This window comes from Schistocerca serialis, chromosome 4, assembly GCF_023864345.2.
Source record: "Schistocerca serialis cubense isolate TAMUIC-IGC-003099 chromosome 4, iqSchSeri2.2, whole genome shotgun sequence".
NCBI classification, from domain to species: Eukaryota; Metazoa; Arthropoda; class Insecta; order Orthoptera; family Acrididae; genus Schistocerca; species Schistocerca serialis.
Genome location: NC_064641.1, coordinates 35,860,767 through 35,874,882, shown reverse-complemented (window position 1 = coordinate 35,874,882; position 14,116 = coordinate 35,860,767). Strand labels below are relative to the sequence as shown.

At 53.5% G+C, this 14,116-nt stretch overlaps 33 non-coding genes across 33 annotated transcripts; 27 read left to right on the top strand and 6 right to left on the bottom strand.

Annotated features, from left to right (window-relative positions):
* Window positions 1-143: 143 nt before the first annotated feature.
* Window positions 144-215, top strand: Trnae-uuc (transfer RNA glutamic acid (anticodon UUC)). Its single transcript has one exon. It is a non-coding gene; the product is annotated as a tRNA-Glu (tRNA).
* A 279-nt stretch (window positions 216-494) lies between these two features.
* Trnak-uuu (transfer RNA lysine (anticodon UUU)) lies at window positions 495-567 on the top strand. The gene has a single exon. It is a non-coding gene; the product is annotated as a tRNA-Lys (tRNA).
* Window positions 568-707: 140 nt separating this feature from the next.
* Window positions 708-789, top strand: Trnas-aga (transfer RNA serine (anticodon AGA)). Its single transcript has one exon. It is a non-coding gene; the product is annotated as a tRNA-Ser (tRNA).
* Window positions 790-1,067: 278 nt separating this feature from the next.
* Trnag-ucc (transfer RNA glycine (anticodon UCC)) lies at window positions 1,068-1,139 on the bottom strand. Its single transcript has one exon. It is a non-coding gene; the product is annotated as a tRNA-Gly (tRNA).
* An 813-nt stretch (window positions 1,140-1,952) lies between these two features.
* Window positions 1,953-2,025, top strand: Trnam-cau (transfer RNA methionine (anticodon CAU)). Its single transcript has one exon. It is a non-coding gene; the product is annotated as a tRNA-Met (tRNA).
* A 322-nt stretch (window positions 2,026-2,347) lies between these two features.
* Trnae-uuc (transfer RNA glutamic acid (anticodon UUC)) lies at window positions 2,348-2,419 on the top strand. Its single transcript has one exon. It is a non-coding gene; the product is annotated as a tRNA-Glu (tRNA).
* Window positions 2,420-2,698: 279 nt separating this feature from the next.
* Trnak-uuu (transfer RNA lysine (anticodon UUU)) lies at window positions 2,699-2,771 on the top strand. Its single transcript has one exon. It is a non-coding gene; the product is annotated as a tRNA-Lys (tRNA).
* A 140-nt stretch (window positions 2,772-2,911) lies between these two features.
* Trnas-aga (transfer RNA serine (anticodon AGA)) lies at window positions 2,912-2,993 on the top strand. The gene has a single exon. It is a non-coding gene; the product is annotated as a tRNA-Ser (tRNA).
* Window positions 2,994-3,271: 278 nt separating this feature from the next.
* On the bottom strand, window positions 3,272-3,343 carry Trnag-ucc (transfer RNA glycine (anticodon UCC)). The gene has a single exon. It is a non-coding gene; the product is annotated as a tRNA-Gly (tRNA).
* An 813-nt stretch (window positions 3,344-4,156) lies between these two features.
* Window positions 4,157-4,229, top strand: Trnam-cau (transfer RNA methionine (anticodon CAU)). The gene has a single exon. It is a non-coding gene; the product is annotated as a tRNA-Met (tRNA).
* A 322-nt stretch (window positions 4,230-4,551) lies between these two features.
* Trnae-uuc (transfer RNA glutamic acid (anticodon UUC)) lies at window positions 4,552-4,623 on the top strand. The gene has a single exon. It is a non-coding gene; the product is annotated as a tRNA-Glu (tRNA).
* A 279-nt stretch (window positions 4,624-4,902) lies between these two features.
* On the top strand, window positions 4,903-4,975 carry Trnak-uuu (transfer RNA lysine (anticodon UUU)). The gene has a single exon. It is a non-coding gene; the product is annotated as a tRNA-Lys (tRNA).
* Window positions 4,976-5,115: 140 nt separating this feature from the next.
* Window positions 5,116-5,197, top strand: Trnas-aga (transfer RNA serine (anticodon AGA)). Its single transcript has one exon. It is a non-coding gene; the product is annotated as a tRNA-Ser (tRNA).
* A 278-nt stretch (window positions 5,198-5,475) lies between these two features.
* Window positions 5,476-5,547, bottom strand: Trnag-ucc (transfer RNA glycine (anticodon UCC)). The gene has a single exon. It is a non-coding gene; the product is annotated as a tRNA-Gly (tRNA).
* Window positions 5,548-6,362: 815 nt separating this feature from the next.
* On the top strand, window positions 6,363-6,435 carry Trnam-cau (transfer RNA methionine (anticodon CAU)). Its single transcript has one exon. It is a non-coding gene; the product is annotated as a tRNA-Met (tRNA).
* A 322-nt stretch (window positions 6,436-6,757) lies between these two features.
* Trnae-uuc (transfer RNA glutamic acid (anticodon UUC)) lies at window positions 6,758-6,829 on the top strand. The gene has a single exon. It is a non-coding gene; the product is annotated as a tRNA-Glu (tRNA).
* A 279-nt stretch (window positions 6,830-7,108) lies between these two features.
* Trnak-uuu (transfer RNA lysine (anticodon UUU)) lies at window positions 7,109-7,181 on the top strand. The gene has a single exon. It is a non-coding gene; the product is annotated as a tRNA-Lys (tRNA).
* A 140-nt stretch (window positions 7,182-7,321) lies between these two features.
* Window positions 7,322-7,403, top strand: Trnas-aga (transfer RNA serine (anticodon AGA)). Its single transcript has one exon. It is a non-coding gene; the product is annotated as a tRNA-Ser (tRNA).
* A 278-nt stretch (window positions 7,404-7,681) lies between these two features.
* On the bottom strand, window positions 7,682-7,753 carry Trnag-ucc (transfer RNA glycine (anticodon UCC)). Its single transcript has one exon. It is a non-coding gene; the product is annotated as a tRNA-Gly (tRNA).
* An 813-nt stretch (window positions 7,754-8,566) lies between these two features.
* Window positions 8,567-8,639, top strand: Trnam-cau (transfer RNA methionine (anticodon CAU)). The gene has a single exon. It is a non-coding gene; the product is annotated as a tRNA-Met (tRNA).
* A 322-nt stretch (window positions 8,640-8,961) lies between these two features.
* Window positions 8,962-9,033, top strand: Trnae-uuc (transfer RNA glutamic acid (anticodon UUC)). Its single transcript has one exon. It is a non-coding gene; the product is annotated as a tRNA-Glu (tRNA).
* Window positions 9,034-9,312: 279 nt separating this feature from the next.
* Trnak-uuu (transfer RNA lysine (anticodon UUU)) lies at window positions 9,313-9,385 on the top strand. The gene has a single exon. It is a non-coding gene; the product is annotated as a tRNA-Lys (tRNA).
* A 140-nt stretch (window positions 9,386-9,525) lies between these two features.
* Window positions 9,526-9,607, top strand: Trnas-aga (transfer RNA serine (anticodon AGA)). The gene has a single exon. It is a non-coding gene; the product is annotated as a tRNA-Ser (tRNA).
* A 278-nt stretch (window positions 9,608-9,885) lies between these two features.
* On the bottom strand, window positions 9,886-9,957 carry Trnag-ucc (transfer RNA glycine (anticodon UCC)). Its single transcript has one exon. It is a non-coding gene; the product is annotated as a tRNA-Gly (tRNA).
* Window positions 9,958-10,770: 813 nt separating this feature from the next.
* Trnam-cau (transfer RNA methionine (anticodon CAU)) lies at window positions 10,771-10,843 on the top strand. The gene has a single exon. It is a non-coding gene; the product is annotated as a tRNA-Met (tRNA).
* A 322-nt stretch (window positions 10,844-11,165) lies between these two features.
* Window positions 11,166-11,237, top strand: Trnae-uuc (transfer RNA glutamic acid (anticodon UUC)). Its single transcript has one exon. It is a non-coding gene; the product is annotated as a tRNA-Glu (tRNA).
* A 279-nt stretch (window positions 11,238-11,516) lies between these two features.
* Trnak-uuu (transfer RNA lysine (anticodon UUU)) lies at window positions 11,517-11,589 on the top strand. The gene has a single exon. It is a non-coding gene; the product is annotated as a tRNA-Lys (tRNA).
* Window positions 11,590-11,729: 140 nt separating this feature from the next.
* Window positions 11,730-11,811, top strand: Trnas-aga (transfer RNA serine (anticodon AGA)). Its single transcript has one exon. It is a non-coding gene; the product is annotated as a tRNA-Ser (tRNA).
* A 278-nt stretch (window positions 11,812-12,089) lies between these two features.
* On the bottom strand, window positions 12,090-12,161 carry Trnag-ucc (transfer RNA glycine (anticodon UCC)). Its single transcript has one exon. It is a non-coding gene; the product is annotated as a tRNA-Gly (tRNA).
* Window positions 12,162-12,974: 813 nt separating this feature from the next.
* Window positions 12,975-13,047, top strand: Trnam-cau (transfer RNA methionine (anticodon CAU)). The gene has a single exon. It is a non-coding gene; the product is annotated as a tRNA-Met (tRNA).
* A 322-nt stretch (window positions 13,048-13,369) lies between these two features.
* On the top strand, window positions 13,370-13,441 carry Trnae-uuc (transfer RNA glutamic acid (anticodon UUC)). The gene has a single exon. It is a non-coding gene; the product is annotated as a tRNA-Glu (tRNA).
* A 279-nt stretch (window positions 13,442-13,720) lies between these two features.
* Trnak-uuu (transfer RNA lysine (anticodon UUU)) lies at window positions 13,721-13,793 on the top strand. The gene has a single exon. It is a non-coding gene; the product is annotated as a tRNA-Lys (tRNA).
* A 140-nt stretch (window positions 13,794-13,933) lies between these two features.
* Window positions 13,934-14,015, top strand: Trnas-aga (transfer RNA serine (anticodon AGA)). Its single transcript has one exon. It is a non-coding gene; the product is annotated as a tRNA-Ser (tRNA).
* Window positions 14,016-14,116: the final 101 nt, after the last annotated feature.

The window sequence follows — 14,116 nt, the reverse complement described above, 5'->3', positions numbered from 1 at the left end:
ACAGCAATGAATAGTCAGTTTCGAGCTGTGCGCCATGCCAGTCTGTAGGCGCAAATATGCTCGCAAACAGAGAACACCACTGAGTCCGGATTCAGCACGAAATGCCAGAGGAGAGGGAGTAAATCTGACACTTATCGAGCAAATCCGGTGTGGTCTAGTGGCTAGGATACCTGGCTTTCACCCAGGAGGCCAGGGTTCGATTCCCGGTACCGGAAGCGAAGTTTTTGCGCACACGACCCTCCATGTTTTGGCCCTCCAACCCTCGTTTGTCGCCCTCCTTCCGGAGCTTCAACCGAGCGTAATCGGGGAAAAAAGGCACGAGATGCAATTACTGTCAGCACCGGGATAAAGGGAGAAGAGGCACTGGTCCGCTGTTGGGCTGCTACCAGCGTCAGTGGCAAGTCGGTGAAGTCGCCAGTTGCGCCAGAAGCCAGCAATTACGCGTTCCAGTTATTCACATTGCCTGCAGCTGCTCCATCCCCCAACAAGTGTGAGCCCGGATAGCTCAGTCGGTAGAGCATTAGGCTTTTAACCTAAGGGTCCAGGGTTCGAGTCCCTGTCCGGGCGAAGATTTTAACGCTTCCGTAATGGCTCGTCTCGTAGCGCTGGTAGCCCTGCCGTAATCAGTGCACGGAGTTCGTTTCCTGTCAACATACTGCGCAGAACGGTTTGAGTTTTCACGATTCGAGGGAACTTTTTGGCTGCGAGCAGTCGTGGCCGAGTGGTTAAGGCGTCTGACTAGAAATCAGATTCCCTCTGGGAGCGTAGGTTCGAGTCCTACCGACTGCGTCTCTTTTTTTTATTTTTTTGTTTAAGAAGAAGGAGCAGAAAATTTCGCAGTTTGCCTGTCGTTTTGGTACTTCGCTACACCTCACCTCTCACAGCCGTTTATATCGCCTGTCCTCTTGATAAGGGCGAATTCCAAGCGTCAGCTTTCGCGTCAGCCGAGCAAAGTCGGGACAAGTCGGGACATACTACAGGATGGCCTGCGTGGAGCAACGACGGAAAGAAAACGTTAATTTAACAGCACGTGGCTCACATACTCATACGTAAAAATTTGCGCCCGTTGCGGTGGCCGGGAATCGAACCCGGATCAACTGCTTGGAAGGCAACTATGCTCACCATTACACCACCACCGCACAGCCGCTGCCCGTGACGCCGCGCTGTGTCGGCTTCCCGCCCGCCGGCAGCGGCCCACGGTGATAGTAGCTGTAGGCGCTTTACGAGGTAGGAGGGTGCATCCACACGCGTTCGGGCAGCGCCTCCACGCACGCTGCGTCTTTGGGCAAGACTCGTCGCCGCGGCCGCAAGGTTACTCACACGATAGTGATGAGCGGTCGCTTTAAGGCAGTGTAGTGGGGGACTCCGCGTGTGTAGCACTTTTTTCGGTTGTATCCGGCGTCGTTGGGTGGCAATCCCACTTTCCCTGCAGACAGCTACTCTGGAATATGCTCGGGAAGCACGGTCGACCGCCCCCAACAAATGCAACTAAAAAAATGAGAACAACAACAAAAAAAGCGGCAGGTTGTTCGCCTACCACGCGGGCGGCCCGGGTTCGATTCCCGGCCGATGCATCGTTTTGCTGTTCTCGCTATAATGCTGCCGCGCCGATTGCTCGTTTGAGCTGCGTCAGCCTCAGAAATGTATAGCAGGATTCGCTGTGAGAAGAACCAAACACGCAGCACGCAAGAGACCGTACTTGGACGGACGCGTGCTATTTCTGAACTCTAGCGTCAGCCTGGCCCTACAGGCCGCTGTGTTCAGGTGCCGCAAGGGCGATGTACTGTAACCTCAGGCAGTGCTGCTTTCCGTTGGAAAAGCCGCGGCAGCAGTTTAATCTAGCAATTCGGGAAAGCACGTGTAGCAACACAACAGATTCTTGAGAAAGCGCAAACTGTCTATCTCTAATATGCGAGGCTTACCAAGTTTCCTGGGACGTTGGTTGCAGACGTGCCTCGGTAGCGCAGTGGGCAGCGCGTAAGTCTCATAATCTTAAGGTCGTGAGTTCGATCCTCACCCGGGGCATATAATTTGCTGTACATCATGGCTGAATTAACGGCGTTGCTGTTGCTAGGGAACGAACTGAATTGTCGTTTGTTATCCACAAGGAGTCCACGCCTCAGCGTCAAAATGTTTACATCCAGCTATGGCAAGGTACAGCTTTGACCTTTCTCCTCCCCTGTTATGAGTAAAATATGATGCAAACAGCAATGAATAGTCAGTTTCGAGCTGTGCGCCATGCCAGTCTGTAGGCGCAAATATGCTCGCAAACAGAGAACACCACTGAGTCCGGATTCAGCACGAAATGCCAGAGGAGAGGGAGTAAATCTGACACTTATCGAGCAAATCCGGTGTGGTCTAGTGGCTAGGATACCTGGCTTTCACCCAGGAGGCCAGGGTTCGATTCCCGGTACCGGAAGCGAAGTTTTTGCGCACACGACCCTCCATGTTTTGGCCCTCCAACCCTCGTTTGTCGCCCTCCTTCCGGAGCTTCAACCGAGCGTAATCGGGGAAAAAAGGCACGAGATGCAATTACTGTCAGCACCGGGATAAAGGGAGAAGAGGCACTGGTCCGCTGTTGGGCTGCTACCAGCGTCAGTGGCAAGTCGGTGAAGTCGCCAGTTGCGCCAGAAGCCAGCAATTACGCGTTCCAGTTATTCACATTGCCTGCAGCTGCTCCATCCCCCAACAAGTGTGAGCCCGGATAGCTCAGTCGGTAGAGCATTAGGCTTTTAACCTAAGGGTCCAGGGTTCGAGTCCCTGTCCGGGCGAAGATTTTAACGCTTCCGTAATGGCTCGTCTCGTAGCGCTGGTAGCCCTGCCGTAATCAGTGCACGGAGTTCGTTTCCTGTCAACATACTGCGCAGAACGGTTTGAGTTTTCACGATTCGAGGGAACTTTTTGGCTGCGAGCAGTCGTGGCCGAGTGGTTAAGGCGTCTGACTAGAAATCAGATTCCCTCTGGGAGCGTAGGTTCGAGTCCTACCGACTGCGTCTCTTTTTTTTATTTTTTTGTTTAAGAAGAAGGAGCAGAAAATTTCGCAGTTTGCCTGTCGTTTTGGTACTTCGCTACACCTCACCTCTCACAGCCGTTTATATCGCCTGTCCTCTTGATAAGGGCGAATTCCAAGCGTCAGCTTTCGCGTCAGCCGAGCAAAGTCGGGACAAGTCGGGACATACTACAGGATGGCCTGCGTGGAGCAACGACGGAAAGAAAACGTTAATTTAACAGCACGTGGCTCACATACTCATACGTAAAAATTTGCGCCCGTTGCGGTGGCCGGGAATCGAACCCGGATCAACTGCTTGGAAGGCAACTATGCTCACCATTACACCACCACCGCACAGCCGCTGCCCGTGACGCCGCGCTGTGTCGGCTTCCCGCCCGCCGGCAGCGGCCCACGGTGATAGTAGCTGTAGGCGCTTTACGAGGTAGGAGGGTGCATCCACACGCGTTCGGGCAGCGCCTCCACGCACGCTGCGTCTTTGGGCAAGACTCGTCGCCGCGGCCGCAAGGTTACTCACACGATAGTGATGAGCGGTCGCTTTAAGGCAGTGTAGTGGGGGACTCCGCGTGTGTAGCACTTTTTTCGGTTGTATCCGGCGTCGTTGGGTGGCAATCCCACTTTCCCTGCAGACAGCTACTCTGGAATATGCTCGGGAAGCACGGTCGACCGCCCCCAACAAATGCAACTAAAAAAATGAGAACAACAACAAAAAAAGCGGCAGGTTGTTCGCCTACCACGCGGGCGGCCCGGGTTCGATTCCCGGCCGATGCATCGTTTTGCTGTTCTCGCTATAATGCTGCCGCGCCGATTGCTCGTTTGAGCTGCGTCAGCCTCAGAAATGTATAGCAGGATTCGCTGTGAGAAGAACCAAACACGCAGCACGCAAGAGACCGTACTTGGACGGACGCGTGCTATTTCTGAACTCTAGCGTCAGCCTGGCCCTACAGGCCGCTGTGTTCAGGTGCCGCAAGGGCGATGTACTGTAACCTCAGGCAGTGCTGCTTTCCGTTGGAAAAGCCGCGGCAGCAGTTTAATCTAGCAATTCGGGAAAGCACGTGTAGCAACACAACAGATTCTTGAGAAAGCGCAAACTGTCTGTCTCTAATATGCGAGGCTTACCAAGTTTCCTGGGACGTTGGTTGCAGACGTGCCTCGGTAGCGCAGTGGGCAGCGCGTAAGTCTCATAATCTTAAGGTCGTGAGTTCGATCCTCACCCGGGGCATATAATTTGCTGTACATCATGGCTGAATTAACGGCGTTGCTGTTGCTAGGGAACGAACTGAATTGTCGTTTGTTATCCACAAGGAGTCCACGCCTCAGCGTCAAAATGTTTACATCCAGCTATGGCAAGGTACAGCTTTGACCTTTCTCCTCCCCTGTTATGAGTAAAATATGATGCAAACAGCAATGAATAGTCAGTTTCGAGCTGTGCGCCATGCCAGTCTGTAGGCGCAAATATGCTCGCAAACAGAGAACACCACTGAGTCCGGATTCAGCACGAAATGCCGGAGGAGAGGGAGTAAATCTGACACTTATCGAGCAAATCCGGTGTGGTCTAGTGGCTAGGATACCTGGCTTTCACCCAGGAGGCCAGGGTTCGATTCCCGGTACCGGAAGCGAAGTTTTTGCGCACACGACCCTCCATGTTTTGGCCCTCCAACCCTCGTTTGTCGCCCTCCTTCCGGAGCTTCAACCGAGCGTAATCGGGGAAAAAAGGCACGAGATGCAATTACTGTCAGCACCGGGATAAAGGGAGAAGAGGCACTGGTCCGCTGTTGGGCTGCTACCAGCGTCAGTGGCAAGTCGGTGAAGTCGCCAGTTGCGCCAGAAGCCAGCAATTACGCGTTCCAGTTATTCACATTGCCTGCAGCTGCTCCATCCCCCAACAAGTGTGAGCCCGGATAGCTCAGTCGGTAGAGCATTAGGCTTTTAACCTAAGGGTCCAGGGTTCGAGTCCCTGTCCGGGCGAAGATTTTAACGCTTCCGTAATGGCTCGTCTCGTAGCGCTGGTAGCCCTGCCGTAATCAGTGCACGGAGTTCGTTTCCTGTCAACATACTGCGCAGAACGGTTTGAGTTTTCACGATTCGAGGGAACTTTTTGGCTGCGAGCAGTCGTGGCCGAGTGGTTAAGGCGTCTGACTAGAAATCAGATTCCCTCTGGGAGCGTAGGTTCGAGTCCTACCGACTGCGTCTCTTTTTTTTATTTTTTTGTTTAAGAAGAAGGAGCAGAAAATTTCGCAGTTTGCCTGTCGTTTTGGTACTTCGCTACACCTCACCTCTCACAGCCGTTTATATCGCCTGTCCTCTTGATAAGGGCGAATTCCAAGCGTCAGCTTTCGCGTCAGCCGAGCAAAGTCGGGACAAGTCGGGACATACTACAGGATGGCCTGCGTGGAGCAACGACGGAAAGAAAACGTTAATTTAACAGCACGTGGCTCACATACTCATACGTAAAAATTTGCGCCCGTTGCGGTGGCCGGGAATCGAACCCGGATCAACTGCTTGGAAGGCAACTATGCTCACCATTACACCACCACCGCACAGCCGCTGCCCGTGACGCCGCGCTGTGTCGGCTTCCCGCCCGCGCCGGCAGCGGCCCACGGTGATAGTAGCTGTAGGCGCTTTACGAGGTAGGAGGGTGCATCCACACGCGTTCGGGCAGCGCCTCCACGCACGCTGCGTCTTTGGGCAAGACTCGTCGCCGCGGCCGCAAGGTTACTCACACGATAGTGATGAGCGGTCGCTTTAAGGCAGTGTAGTGGGGGACTCCGCGTGTGTAGCACTTTTTTCGGTTGTATCCGGCGTCGTTGGGTGGCAATCCCACTTTCCCTGCAGACAGCTACTCTGGAATATGCTCGGGAAGCACGGTCGACCGCCCCCAACAAATGCAACTAAAAAAATGAGAACAACAACAAAAAAAGCGGCAGGTTGTTCGCCTACCACGCGGGCGGCCCGGGTTCGATTCCCGGCCGATGCATCGTTTTGCTGTTCTCGCTATAATGCTGCCGCGCCGATTGCTCGTTTGAGCTGCGTCAGCCTCAGAAATGTATAGCAGGATTCGCTGTGAGAAGAACCAAACACGCAGCACGCAAGAGACCGTACTTGGACGGACGCGTGCTATTTCTGAACTCTAGCGTCAGCCTGGCCCTACAGGCCGCTGTGTTCAGGTGCCGCAAGGGCGATGTACTGTAACCTCAGGCAGTGCTGCTTTCCGTTGGAAAAGCCGCGGCAGCAGTTTAATCTAGCAATTCGGGAAAGCACGTGTAGCAACACAACAGATTCTTGAGAAAGCGCAAACTGTCTATCTCTAATATGCGAGGCTTACCAAGTTTCCTGGGACGTTGGTTGCAGACGTGCCTCGGTAGCGCAGTGGGCAGCGCGTAAGTCTCATAATCTTAAGGTCGTGAGTTCGATCCTCACCCGGGGCATATAATTTGCTGTACATCATGGCTGAATTAACGGCGTTGCTGTTGCTAGGGAACGAACTGAATTGTCGTTTGTTATCCACAAGGAGTCCACGCCTCAGCGTCAAAATGTTTACATCCAGCTATGGCAAGGTACAGCTTTGACCTTTCTCCTCCCCTGTTATGAGTAAAATATGATGCAAACAGCAATGAATAGTCAGTTTCGAGCTGTGCGCCATGCCAGTCTGTAGGCGCAAATATGCTCGCAAACAGAGAACACCACTGAGTCCGGATTCAGCACGAAATGCCAGAGGAGAGGGAGTAAATCTGACACTTATCGAGCAAATCCGGTGTGGTCTAGTGGCTAGGATACCTGGCTTTCACCCAGGAGGCCAGGGTTCGATTCCCGGTACCGGAAGCGAAGTTTTTGCGCACACGACCCTCCATGTTTTGGCCCTCCAACCCTCGTTTGTCGCCCTCCTTCCGGAGCTTCAACCGAGCGTAATCGGGGAAAAAAGGCACGAGATGCAATTACTGTCAGCACCGGGATAAAGGGAGAAGAGGCACTGGTCCGCTGTTGGGCTGCTACCAGCGTCAGTGGCAAGTCGGTGAAGTCGCCAGTTGCGCCAGAAGCCAGCAATTACGCGTTCCAGTTATTCACATTGCCTGCAGCTGCTCCATCCCCCAACAAGTGTGAGCCCGGATAGCTCAGTCGGTAGAGCATTAGGCTTTTAACCTAAGGGTCCAGGGTTCGAGTCCCTGTCCGGGCGAAGATTTTAACGCTTCCGTAATGGCTCGTCTCGTAGCGCTGGTAGCCCTGCCGTAATCAGTGCACGGAGTTCGTTTCCTGTCAACATACTGCGCAGAACGGTTTGAGTTTTCACGATTCGAGGGAACTTTTTGGCTGCGAGCAGTCGTGGCCGAGTGGTTAAGGCGTCTGACTAGAAATCAGATTCCCTCTGGGAGCGTAGGTTCGAGTCCTACCGACTGCGTCTCTTTTTTTTATTTTTTTGTTTAAGAAGAAGGAGCAGAAAATTTCGCAGTTTGCCTGTCGTTTTGGTACTTCGCTACACCTCACCTCTCACAGCCGTTTATATCGCCTGTCCTCTTGATAAGGGCGAATTCCAAGCGTCAGCTTTCGCGTCAGCCGAGCAAAGTCGGGACAAGTCGGGACATACTACAGGATGGCCTGCGTGGAGCAACGACGGAAAGAAAACGTTAATTTAACAGCACGTGGCTCACATACTCATACGTAAAAATTTGCGCCCGTTGCGGTGGCCGGGAATCGAACCCGGATCAACTGCTTGGAAGGCAACTATGCTCACCATTACACCACCACCGCACAGCCGCTGCCCGTGACGCCGCGCTGTGTCGGCTTCCCGCCCGCCGGCAGCGGCCCACGGTGATAGTAGCTGTAGGCGCTTTACGAGGTAGGAGGGTGCATCCACACGCGTTCGGGCAGCGCCTCCACGCACGCTGCGTCTTTGGGCAAGACTCGTCGCCGCGGCCGCAAGGTTACTCACACGATAGTGATGAGCGGTCGCTTTAAGGCAGTGTAGTGGGGGACTCCGCGTGTGTAGCACTTTTTTCGGTTGTATCCGGCGTCGTTGGGTGGCAATCCCACTTTCCCTGCAGACAGCTACTCTGGAATATGCTCGGGAAGCACGGTCGACCGCCCCCAACAAATGCAACTAAAAAAATGAGAACAACAACAAAAAAAGCGGCAGGTTGTTCGCCTACCACGCGGGCGGCCCGGGTTCGATTCCCGGCCGATGCATCGTTTTGCTGTTCTCGCTATAATGCTGCCGCGCCGATTGCTCGTTTGAGCTGCGTCAGCCTCAGAAATGTATAGCAGGATTCGCTGTGAGAAGAACCAAACACGCAGCACGCAAGAGACCGTACTTGGACGGACGCGTGCTATTTCTGAACTCTAGCGTCAGCCTGGCCCTACAGGCCGCTGTGTTCAGGTGCCGCAAGGGCGATGTACTGTAACCTCAGGCAGTGCTGCTTTCCGTTGGAAAAGCCGCGGCAGCAGTTTAATCTAGCAATTCGGGAAAGCACGTGTAGCAACACAACAGATTCTTGAGAAAGCGCAAACTGTCTATCTCTAATATGCGAGGCTTACCAAGTTTCCTGGGACGTTGGTTGCAGACGTGCCTCGGTAGCGCAGTGGGCAGCGCGTAAGTCTCATAATCTTAAGGTCGTGAGTTCGATCCTCACCCGGGGCATATAATTTGCTGTACATCATGGCTGAATTAACGGCGTTGCTGTTGCTAGGGAACGAACTGAATTGTCGTTTGTTATCCACAAGGAGTCCACGCCTCAGCGTCAAAATGTTTACATCCAGCTATGGCAAGGTACAGCTTTGACCTTTCTCCTCCCCTGTTATGAGTAAAATATGATGCAAACAGCAATGAATAGTCAGTTTCGAGCTGTGCGCCATGCCAGTCTGTAGGCGCAAATATGCTCGCAAACAGAGAACACCACTGAGTCCGGATTCAGCACGAAATGCCAGAGGAGAGGGAGTAAATCTGACACTTATCGAGCAAATCCGGTGTGGTCTAGTGGCTAGGATACCTGGCTTTCACCCAGGAGGCCAGGGTTCGATTCCCGGTACCGGAAGCGAAGTTTTTGCGCACACGACCCTCCATGTTTTGGCCCTCCAACCCTCGTTTGTCGCCCTCCTTCCGGAGCTTCAACCGAGCGTAATCGGGGAAAAAAGGCACGAGATGCAATTACTGTCAGCACCGGGATAAAGGGAGAAGAGGCACTGGTCCGCTGTTGGGCTGCTACCAGCGTCAGTGGCAAGTCGGTGAAGTCGCCAGTTGCGCCAGAAGCCAGCAATTACGCGTTCCAGTTATTCACATTGCCTGCAGCTGCTCCATCCCCCAACAAGTGTGAGCCCGGATAGCTCAGTCGGTAGAGCATTAGGCTTTTAACCTAAGGGTCCAGGGTTCGAGTCCCTGTCCGGGCGAAGATTTTAACGCTTCCGTAATGGCTCGTCTCGTAGCGCTGGTAGCCCTGCCGTAATCAGTGCACGGAGTTCGTTTCCTGTCAACATACTGCGCAGAACGGTTTGAGTTTTCACGATTCGAGGGAACTTTTTGGCTGCGAGCAGTCGTGGCCGAGTGGTTAAGGCGTCTGACTAGAAATCAGATTCCCTCTGGGAGCGTAGGTTCGAGTCCTACCGACTGCGTCTCTTTTTTTTATTTTTTTGTTTAAGAAGAAGGAGCAGAAAATTTCGCAGTTTGCCTGTCGTTTTGGTACTTCGCTACACCTCACCTCTCACAGCCGTTTATATCGCCTGTCCTCTTGATAAGGGCGAATTCCAAGCGTCAGCTTTCGCGTCAGCCGAGCAAAGTCGGGACAAGTCGGGACATACTACAGGATGGCCTGCGTGGAGCAACGACGGAAAGAAAACGTTAATTTAACAGCACGTGGCTCACATACTCATACGTAAAAATTTGCGCCCGTTGCGGTGGCCGGGAATCGAACCCGGATCAACTGCTTGGAAGGCAACTATGCTCACCATTACACCACCACCGCACAGCCGCTGCCCGTGACGCCGCGCTGTGTCGGCTTCCCGCCCGCCGGCAGCGGCCCACGGTGATAGTAGCTGTAGGCGCTTTACGAGGTAGGAGGGTGCATCCACACGCGTTCGGGCAGCGCCTCCACGCACGCTGCGTCTTTGGGCAAGACTCGTCGCCGCGGCCGCAAGGTTACTCACACGATAGTGATGAGCGGTCGCTTTAAGGCAGTGTAGTGGGGGACTCCGCGTGTGTAGCACTTTTTTCGGTTGTATCCGGCGTCGTTGGGTGGCAATCCCACTTTCCCTGCAGACAGCTACTCTGGAATATGCTCGGGAAGCACGGTCGACCGCCCCCAACAAATGCAACTAAAAAAATGAGAACAACAACAAAAAAAGCGGCAGGTTGTTCGCCTACCACGCGGGCGGCCCGGGTTCGATTCCCGGCCGATGCATCGTTTTGCTGTTCTCGCTATAATGCTGCCGCGCCGATTGCTCGTTTGAGCTGCGTCAGCCTCAGAAATGTATAGCAGGATTCGCTGTGAGAAGAACCAAACACGCAGCACGCAAGAGACCGTACTTGGACGGACGCGTGCTATTTCTGAACTCTAGCGTCAGCCTGGCCCTACAGGCCGCTGTGTTCAGGTGCCGCAAGGGCGATGTACTGTAACCTCAGGCAGTGCTGCTTTCCGTTGGAAAAGCCGCGGCAGCAGTTTAATCTAGCAATTCGGGAAAGCACGTGTAGCAACACAACAGATTCTTGAGAAAGCGCAAACTGTCTATCTCTAATATGCGAGGCTTACCAAGTTTCCTGGGACGTTGGTTGCAGACGTGCCTCGGTAGCGCAGTGGGCAGCGCGTAAGTCTCATAATCTTAAGGTCGTGAGTTCGATCCTCACCCGGGGCATATAATTTGCTGTACATCATGGCTGAATTAACGGCGTTGCTGTTGCTAGGGAACGAACTGAATTGTCGTTTGTTATCCACAAGGAGTCCACGCCTCAGCGTCAAAATGTTTACATCCAGCTATGGCAAGGTACAGCTTTGACCTTTCTCCTCCCCTGTTATGAGTAAAATATGATGCAAACAGCAATGAATAGTCAGTTTCGAGCTGTGCGCCATGCCAGTCTGTAGGCGCAAATATGCTCGCAAACAGAGAACACCACTGAGTCCGGATTCAGCACGAAATGCCAGAGGAGAGGGAGTAAATCTGACACTTATCGAGCAAATCCGGTGTGGTCTAGTGGCTAGGATACCTGGCTTTCACCCAGGAGGCCAGGGTTCGATTCCCGGTACCGGAAGCGAAGTTTTTGCGCACACGACCCTCCATGTTTTGGCCCTCCAACCCTCGTTTGTCGCCCTCCTTCCGGAGCTTCAACCGAGCGTAATCGGGGAAAAAAGGCACGAGATGCAATTACTGTCAGCACCGGGATAAAGGGAGAAGAGGCACTGGTCCGCTGTTGGGCTGCTACCAGCGTCAGTGGCAAGTCGGTGAAGTCGCCAGTTGCGCCAGAAGCCAGCAATTACGCGTTCCAGTTATTCACATTGCCTGCAGCTGCTCCATCCCCCAACAAGTGTGAGCCCGGATAGCTCAGTCGGTAGAGCATTAGGCTTTTAACCTAAGGGTCCAGGGTTCGAGTCCCTGTCCGGGCGAAGATTTTAACGCTTCCGTAATGGCTCGTCTCGTAGCGCTGGTAGCCCTGCCGTAATCAGTGCACGGAGTTCGTTTCCTGTCAACATACTGCGCAGAACGGTTTGAGTTTTCACGATTCGAGGGAACTTTTTGGCTGCGAGCAGTCGTGGCCGAGTGGTTAAGGCGTCTGACTAGAAATCAGATTCCCTCTGGGAGCGTAGGTTCGAGTCCTACCGACTGCGTCTCTTTTTTTTATTTTTTTGTTTAAGAAGAAGGAGCAGAAAATTTCGCAGTTTGCCTGTCGTTTTGGTACTTCGCTACACCTCACCTCTCACAGCCGTTTATATCGCCTGTCCTCTTGATAAGGGCGAATTCCAAGCGTCAGCTTTCGCGTCAGCCGAGCAAAGTCGGGACAAGTCGGGACATACTACAGGATGGCCTGCGTGGAGCAACGACGGAAAGAAAACGTTAATTTAACAGCACGTGGCTCACATACTCATACGTAAAAATTTGCGCCCGTTGCGGTGGCCGGGAATCGAACCCGGATCAACTGCTTGGAAGGCAACTATGCTCACCATTACACCACCACCGCACAGCCGCTGCCCGTGACGCCGCGCTGTGTCGGCTTCCCGCCCGCCGGCAGCGGCCCACGGTGATAGTAGCTGTAGGCGCTTTACGAGGTAGGAGGGTGCATCCACACGCGTTCGGGCAGCGCCTCCACGCACGCTGCGTCTTTGGGCAAGACTCGTCGCCGCGGCCGCAAGGTTACTCACACGATAGTGATGAGCGGTCGCTTTAAGGCAGTGTAGTGGGGGACTCCGCGTGTGTAGCACTTTTTTCGGTTGTATCCGGCGTCGTTGGGTGGCAATCCCACTTTCCCTGCAGACAGCTACTCTGGAATATGCTCGGGAAGCACGGTCGACCGCCCCCAACAAATGCAACTAAAAAAATGAGAACAACAACAAAAAAAGCGGCAGGTTGTTCGCCTACCACGCGGGCGGCCCGGGTTCGATTCCCGGCCGATGCATCGTTTTGCTGTTCTCGCTATAATGCTGCCGCGCCGATTGCTCGTTTGAGCTGCGTCAGCCTCAGAAATGTATAGCAGGATTCGCTGTGAGAAGAACCAAACACGCAGCACGCAAGAGACCGTACTTGGACGGACGCGTGCTATTTCTGAACTCTAGCGTCAGCCTGGCCCTACAGGCCGCTGTGTTCAGGTGCCGCAAGGGCGATGTACTGTAACCTCAGGCAGTGCTGCTTTCCGTTGGAAAAGCCGCGGCAGCAGTTTAATCTAGCAATTCGGGAAAGCACGTGTAGCAACACAACAGATTCTTGAGAAAGCGCAAACTGTCTATCTCTAATATGCGAGGCTTACCAAGTTTCCTGGGACGTTGGTTGCAGACGTGCCTCGGTAGCGCAGTGGGCAGCGCGTAAGTCTCATAATCTTAAGGTCGTGAGTTCGATCCTCACCCGGGGCATATAATTTGCTGTACATCATGGCTGAATTAACGGCGTTGCTGTTGCTAGGGAACGAACTGAATTGTCGTTTGTTATCCACAAGGAGTCCACGCCTCAGCGTCAAAATGTTTACATCCAGCTATGGCAAGGTACAGCTTTGACCTTTCTCCTCCCCTGTTATGAGTAAAATATGATGCAAACAGCAATGAATAGTCAGTTTCGAGCTGTGCGCCATGCCAGTCTGTAGGCGCAAATATGCTCGCAAACAGAGAACACCACTGAGTCTGGATTCAGCACGAAATGCCAGAGGAGAGGGAGTAAATCTGACACTTATCGAGCAAATCCGGTGTGGTCTAGTGGCTAGGATACCTGGCTTTCACCCAGGAGGCCAGGGTTCGATTCCCGGTACCGGAAGCGAAGTTTTTGCGCACACGACCCTCCATGTTTTGGCCCTCCAACCCTCGTTTGTCGCCCTCCTTCCGGAGCTTCAACCGAGCGTAATCGGGGAAAAAAGGCACGAGATGCAATTACTGTCAGCACCGGGATAAAGGGAGAAGAGGCACTGGTCCGCTGTTGGGCTGCTACCAGCGTCAGTGGCAAGTCGGTGAAGTCGCCAGTTGCGCCAGAAGCCAGCAATTACGCGTTCCAGTTATTCACATTGCCTGCAGCTGCTCCATCCCCCAACAAGTGTGAGCCCGGATAGCTCAGTCGGTAGAGCATTAGGCTTTTAACCTAAGGGTCCAGGGTTCGAGTCCCTGTCCGGGCGAAGATTTTAACGCTTCCGTAATGGCTCGTCTCGTAGCGCTGGTAGCCCTGCCGTAATCAGTGCACGGAGTTCGTTTCCTGTCAACATACTGCGCAGAACGGTTTGAGTTTTCACGATTCGAGGGAACTTTTTGGCTGCGAGCAGTCGTGGCCGAGTGGTTAAGGCGTCTGACTAGAAATCAGATTCCCTCTGGGAGCGTAGGTTCGAGTCCTACCGACTGCGTCTCTTTTTTTTATTTTTTTGTTTAAGAAGAAGGAGCAGAAAATTTCGCAGTTTGCCTGTCGTTTTGGTACTTCGCTACACCTCACCTCTCACAGCCGTTT